We start from the raw sequence: 5,000 nt of genomic DNA, 5'->3' as shown, positions 1-5,000 counted from the left end.
TTAACAGAGTAACATTAACATACTAGAAATTTCCACGTTCTATGTAGCCCCAAGGTGGTGCTGGGTACATCCACTGATATTAATGGGGTGGCACAATGTAAGAGAGAGTTAATAGACAAGGTACACCTGAGGTGCACAGATTGCATATTCCAGGTGACAAAAAAGGCACAGCTTGGCACCCAGTTTGGATCAACTTGCGTATGAGTCTGCTGATATGTGAGTATATACTGCAAGCAGAAAAGTCTTTTACTCCACAGACTCAGTTTCATTTATGTATATACATACATATATGTATGGGTATGTATCTCTCTCTCTCTCTCTCTATATATATATATAAACAAACAAACGTTGGGAACTTTATAACCCCTTGAGTAACAATCATTAGCTATGCCTACGCTGAAAGCCAGGACTATGCCTAAGTGATTAAGTAAACACGGAGCCTTATCTGTGAAGTGCTGAAAATGCCCCATAACCACTGGGGGGCTTATGCATGGTGTACATAATTTTTGCGCAAACATGCATCTTAATACACAAAGAGGAGGGGCGAGGCAGACAAAGGTTTTAGGGACGCGTCAAGACCAGAACAGCCACTGGGCAATCGCTCAGATGTGCAAAGCTCAGCTAAGACTCGCACAAATCCACCGAGGGAAGAAGGCTACCTACTTGTCTGCTTCAAATAACCTCTACAAAGAACGTATTACAAAATCAAAAACGAAACCATCATCCAACAAAGCAAACGTCTGGAATACAAAGGGCTAAAACTGACAGCTGAGGTTTGATTCTTCAGCAATGTCAAAGGTCTTCAGATCCTACCTGACTTCTCGTGGATGGTGGCGTTGCAGCACAGAAATTAGGGGAGCGGGAAGATCGCAACAGGCCAAATGCGGTGCTGGGCTCCTAAAGGAGCTGGTGGGATAGCACTGACGAGAGTGAGACAGGCTGTCAGCCTTCTCCACGAGCTGAAGAAGAGGAGCGCAAGTGTCCGAAGAAGCTGTTTCTTCTCATACTTCATTTAATACACACCATCTTTAAATCCAGGGCATCTTCTTAGGGAGCAGATAAAGAGGTAGAGTTAGCGGCTCCAGGGATGCTTCAGGATCTTATTTCTTTCTATAGTTAGCTGCTATCCATAAACCCGGACCAGTTAAAATACAGAGTTATATTAAAAATTCTGGATAATAACAAAAGTATGGGATTTAAAAAACAAAACAAAAACACGCTTGCACGGAAAAGAGGTTAAATTATCTCACTCATTTCCCAATTCCCCTGCAGACTCTACGCTCAGCTCCTCTTAACTCACTTACCTATCCAAACGCAGGACAGACGCATCAGTTCTCATCATTCTTGGTGAAAAGACGACATTTTAACGCTTGCTCTCAAATATCATCTCTTTCCAGCACGCTTTCCTGCAAGCTATGCTAATTCCTCCAGGCTTTTTAATATATGCCAGAAACTTCACTGTTTTATCTTAATGACCATCTTGGTGGGAGTCACTGACCTGCTGTCTTTGATTCTGCTGTCTTCACAAATACAAATAAAACAGTACTTCAGTGATGCTCTGTGACAAACTAGGCGACACGCGCATCGACCTCTTACATAAGGAAGGAAAGAATTTGTAGACAACATCCAGAATGTATTACTTTGTTAGATATCAGAGCGGTGGGGCAGAATGACAATGCTACACAAGACCGTGCCTATGCTCCCGGGATCGTACACAGTTTGCTGGAATACAACAAACAAAATAATAAAGTAAGGTCACTGTGTGGAACAAGTTCACTCACTCCATTATTATTGTGAATGACAAGAATATTTTAGTAAGCGTTCTTTTAAATCCGTAGAAAATTTTGGATTTATCTCAATTTGGCTTCATGAAAACTGAAACTTGCCGTGCAAAGATCATTTATAAAACCTTTAGCAGCTGAGCTTTTTAGGCACGGATTTGGTCACCTTCCTGGATAATATTCGGCTCTCTCCGCCTTCCCCCAACAAGAAGAAAAGCTTAATGACCTCAAACTGGGACTTCTGGGAGGTGTGACTCCATTTGTCACCTTACCTAATACACACTGTTTCTTCGCTATGCTAAACTTTCCCCATGACTGCATAAGAGTCTCACTGCTATTGTTTCTGTCTGAGAGTTTGACAGACTTCCCCAGATTGGATTAAACGAGCATTTTCCGTTGTGACGGACATCAAGGCCAACGATGTCTCTCATCAGCTGTGGAGTCCTGCTGGCACTATCACCAGCTCTCACACAACCCCATCTAGCTTTTGGGGTCCGCCCCATCCGTCCTCAGCGGTGGGAAGTTCTTCCAGAAGCAGACAGACCGTTATTTGCTCCTAGGTGGAGCTGAGGCCCTGTAAGGCTTTGCTTTTTTTCTTCCCTCACTCCCCCTTTATTTCCAAGCTTAAACTTGCATCCAGCGGCAACCTGCGCCTCCCGGTGCGCACGGCCCGGCCCCGGCTCGGGGAAAGACCAGCTGCGCACCCCGGAGCCCATGTGGCCGCCCGGCAACACAGAACTACAGCTCCCAGCATGCCTCGGGACGGAGCAATCCATCCAACCCAGAGGGGAGTCGGCCAAGCGCACACAACTGCCGCCCCCCCCCCCCGCCCTCTCTGCGCCCGCCCCCCCCCTCCGCACCGCCTCCCGCCGCTCCGCCCCCCTCTCCCCCAGCCCCCAAAAGCCCCGCGCAGTGCAGACCCCGCCGCACGCCCGGTCCAGTCCGGTCCGGTCCGGCGCCGCCCCCGCCCCGCACAAGGGCCGTTTCCGCAGAAGCCGCCGACCGCGTAGCGCCCCGACCGCCCGCCACCCCGCCCCTCCCGGCCCGGCCCGGCCCCGCCCCGCCCCGACCACCAACCTCGTTGCTGCACCGCGCCTCGCCGGCCCGAGCCCGGCCCGGCCCGACAGCCTCCGCCCACTAGTGCCTGGCAAGCCCTGCACGGCACTTCCGCCCTGGGTTCCTCCGAGCCAATCACGGAGCGTTTCCGCCCTCAGGGAAGGCATGTCCTGACGCCACTTCCGCCCTCAGGGTCCAGCCAATCACTGCGCCGCTTCCCTGTGGGACGGCGACCCTGCGGTTGCCCCTGTGTTGCCTTTTTTTTTTTTTTTTTTTTTTAAAAAGAAGGCCCGGGTGTGCTCGGTCCTCTCTCACCAGGTGTATCTGCGAGAAACATCTCAAATCATTTTCTTCACACACGATCTTCTGTGAGGCTGTTTTATTCGCGGTTGCAGTGGCGGGCGTCCTGCCAATTGGGAGCGCGTTACAGTAAGCAAAGCATCAACGTTTGTGCCCTATTCCCGACTCCTGGTCACCTCCCCTGTTTCCTCATTGGCCGAGCACTACAGGGTCACAAGCTACTCGACGCTCCTCTACACCATATATGTACAATTTTACTTCTTCTTCAACCCTTTAATTTCTCCCTTCTTATTTTCTTTTTTTTTCCCCTTTCTTATGTTTCAAGAACCTGTGATCTTTGTTTTACTGTTCCCACACTACTCAACCTGTTTTTCCTCAAGCTTCTGCCTTATTTTGGAACAGTGAGGCCTTCCGCTGTCCACTTACCCACGTAGCATTTCTCCTTATTATGACTACACAACTACCTTGGAATACAGAAAATTAGTTCTCTGCTGCAAAAAAACAACTTACTTTCTCACAATTCCCCCCTCTTCTTTCCTTACTCCTACTGTTGTTTTTGCACCTCTTCACATACCGCACTCTTGAGTTTTTCCAACATTAAGGCGCAATAGTCTTCTTCAGATGTCACGGGGGATGGTAGGTGTACAATGCCATTATTTTTACAATGCCAACAAACAGTTGTTTGAGCCAATTCTGTTCAGGTAACCACGAAGTTAGTTTCTCCCAAATGTTTCTAAATGCCCAGGAACTGTCACCTTGAGCTACTCTATGTAGGATCTTTCCCCCCCACCCCCCTCAATATACTTTTTTTCCTCCCAAATATCAGCCAAATTCGTCCCATTTGATCTACATATTTAATCACAAAATGAACTTTCAAGAGACCTTGGGATACCAGGTCCTTGGGATTCATCCACGAGTACTTTCTCATTCTGACCCCAAATCTCTCATATGATTTCTGTGTTGTCCATTATTAGTATTATTCCAGCCAGGATCAGCAAGTGGGTATTTCTACCCTGCCGGTATTACCCCTGGTCCTGGAGGATGAGCTCTCTCCCATTTTTGTATAGCAGCTCTCCTCCCGATCATTCCCATTTCTTTCCCTGTAAACAACATACTTATAGACATAATTCCCCCTCAAGAGTGTAAGTTAGGTCCTAGGAACTGGTCTAATAGTTCAGCTAGCCTGTTGGGGTCCTCAACTAAGGACTTCATCTCCTCCTTAAAACTCCTAACCTCTCTGCCGGTAAGGAGAGGGGGGAGTTCACCTAAGAGGATACACAGTTAGCGTTAGTACTGTTAGTATCAGGGAAGGCAAAATTCTCAGTATCTCTTCTACCTTGTTCTAATTCTTGCCAGAGCCTAGAGTACGCTCCCTCTCTAGGGATAGTGTTAATTACAGTCCCTGTCTCCCTTCCTGGAGCGACTGCTGCTGCCACCGGTGCAATATTAGGATTATAGGGATCGTAACTTGGCTCCTTCTCCGAAAAAGGAATCTTATTGTTTACATATAAATTTAAAGCCTGAATTTTCATCAGACCCGTATTTTGGCCAAAATACTGCTGTTTCCTTAATTGGTTCTTTTGTCCTGACTGATACACAATATTTAACCTTTTTTTTTTTTTTTTCCTTTTATCATCTCCTCTGATTTTGATATTATTTTTCCAATTTCTTATCATTCTTCAGGAAGACCTGTCAGTAGGCACTCCCCCAGGGATATCTCCCTGTCCCCTGGAACTCATATTTCCCATTTTTCCTAGCCCTTGTCAGTGTGCTGCTACAGAAATTTCCCTCCTGCAGGGTACCACACACTAACGTTCCGATTCTGGAAAATGGGGGCGTACTGCCAAGCACTTTACCGTGCAA

General features: G+C 47.4%; 1 long non-coding RNA gene across 4 annotated transcripts; it reads right to left on the bottom strand.

The window, feature by feature from the left end:
• Nucleotides 1-799: 799 nt before the first annotated feature.
• LOC118258025 (uncharacterized) lies at nt 800-2,919 on the bottom strand. 4 transcript variants are annotated; one of them, XR_007709367.1, is made up of 4 exons: nt 2,859-2,919; nt 1,641-1,722; nt 1,305-1,520; nt 800-1,046 (listed from the first exon to the last, which is right to left on the bottom strand). It is a non-coding gene; the product is annotated as an uncharacterized LOC118258025 (long non-coding RNA). The 4 variants fall into 4 exon arrangements; XR_007709365.1 differs by having other exon boundaries at nt 1,305-1,722; XR_007709368.1 differs by lacking the exon at nt 1,641-1,722.
• Between the last annotated feature and the right edge of the window lie 2,081 nt (nt 2,920-5,000).

Source organism: Cygnus atratus, unplaced genomic scaffold, assembly GCF_013377495.2.
Source record: "Cygnus atratus isolate AKBS03 ecotype Queensland, Australia unplaced genomic scaffold, CAtr_DNAZoo_HiC_assembly HiC_scaffold_363, whole genome shotgun sequence".
Taxonomy (NCBI): Eukaryota; Metazoa; Chordata; class Aves; order Anseriformes; family Anatidae; genus Cygnus; species Cygnus atratus.
Note: the sequence above shows the minus strand (reverse complement) of the source record. Positions and strands in the feature narration are given on the sequence as shown.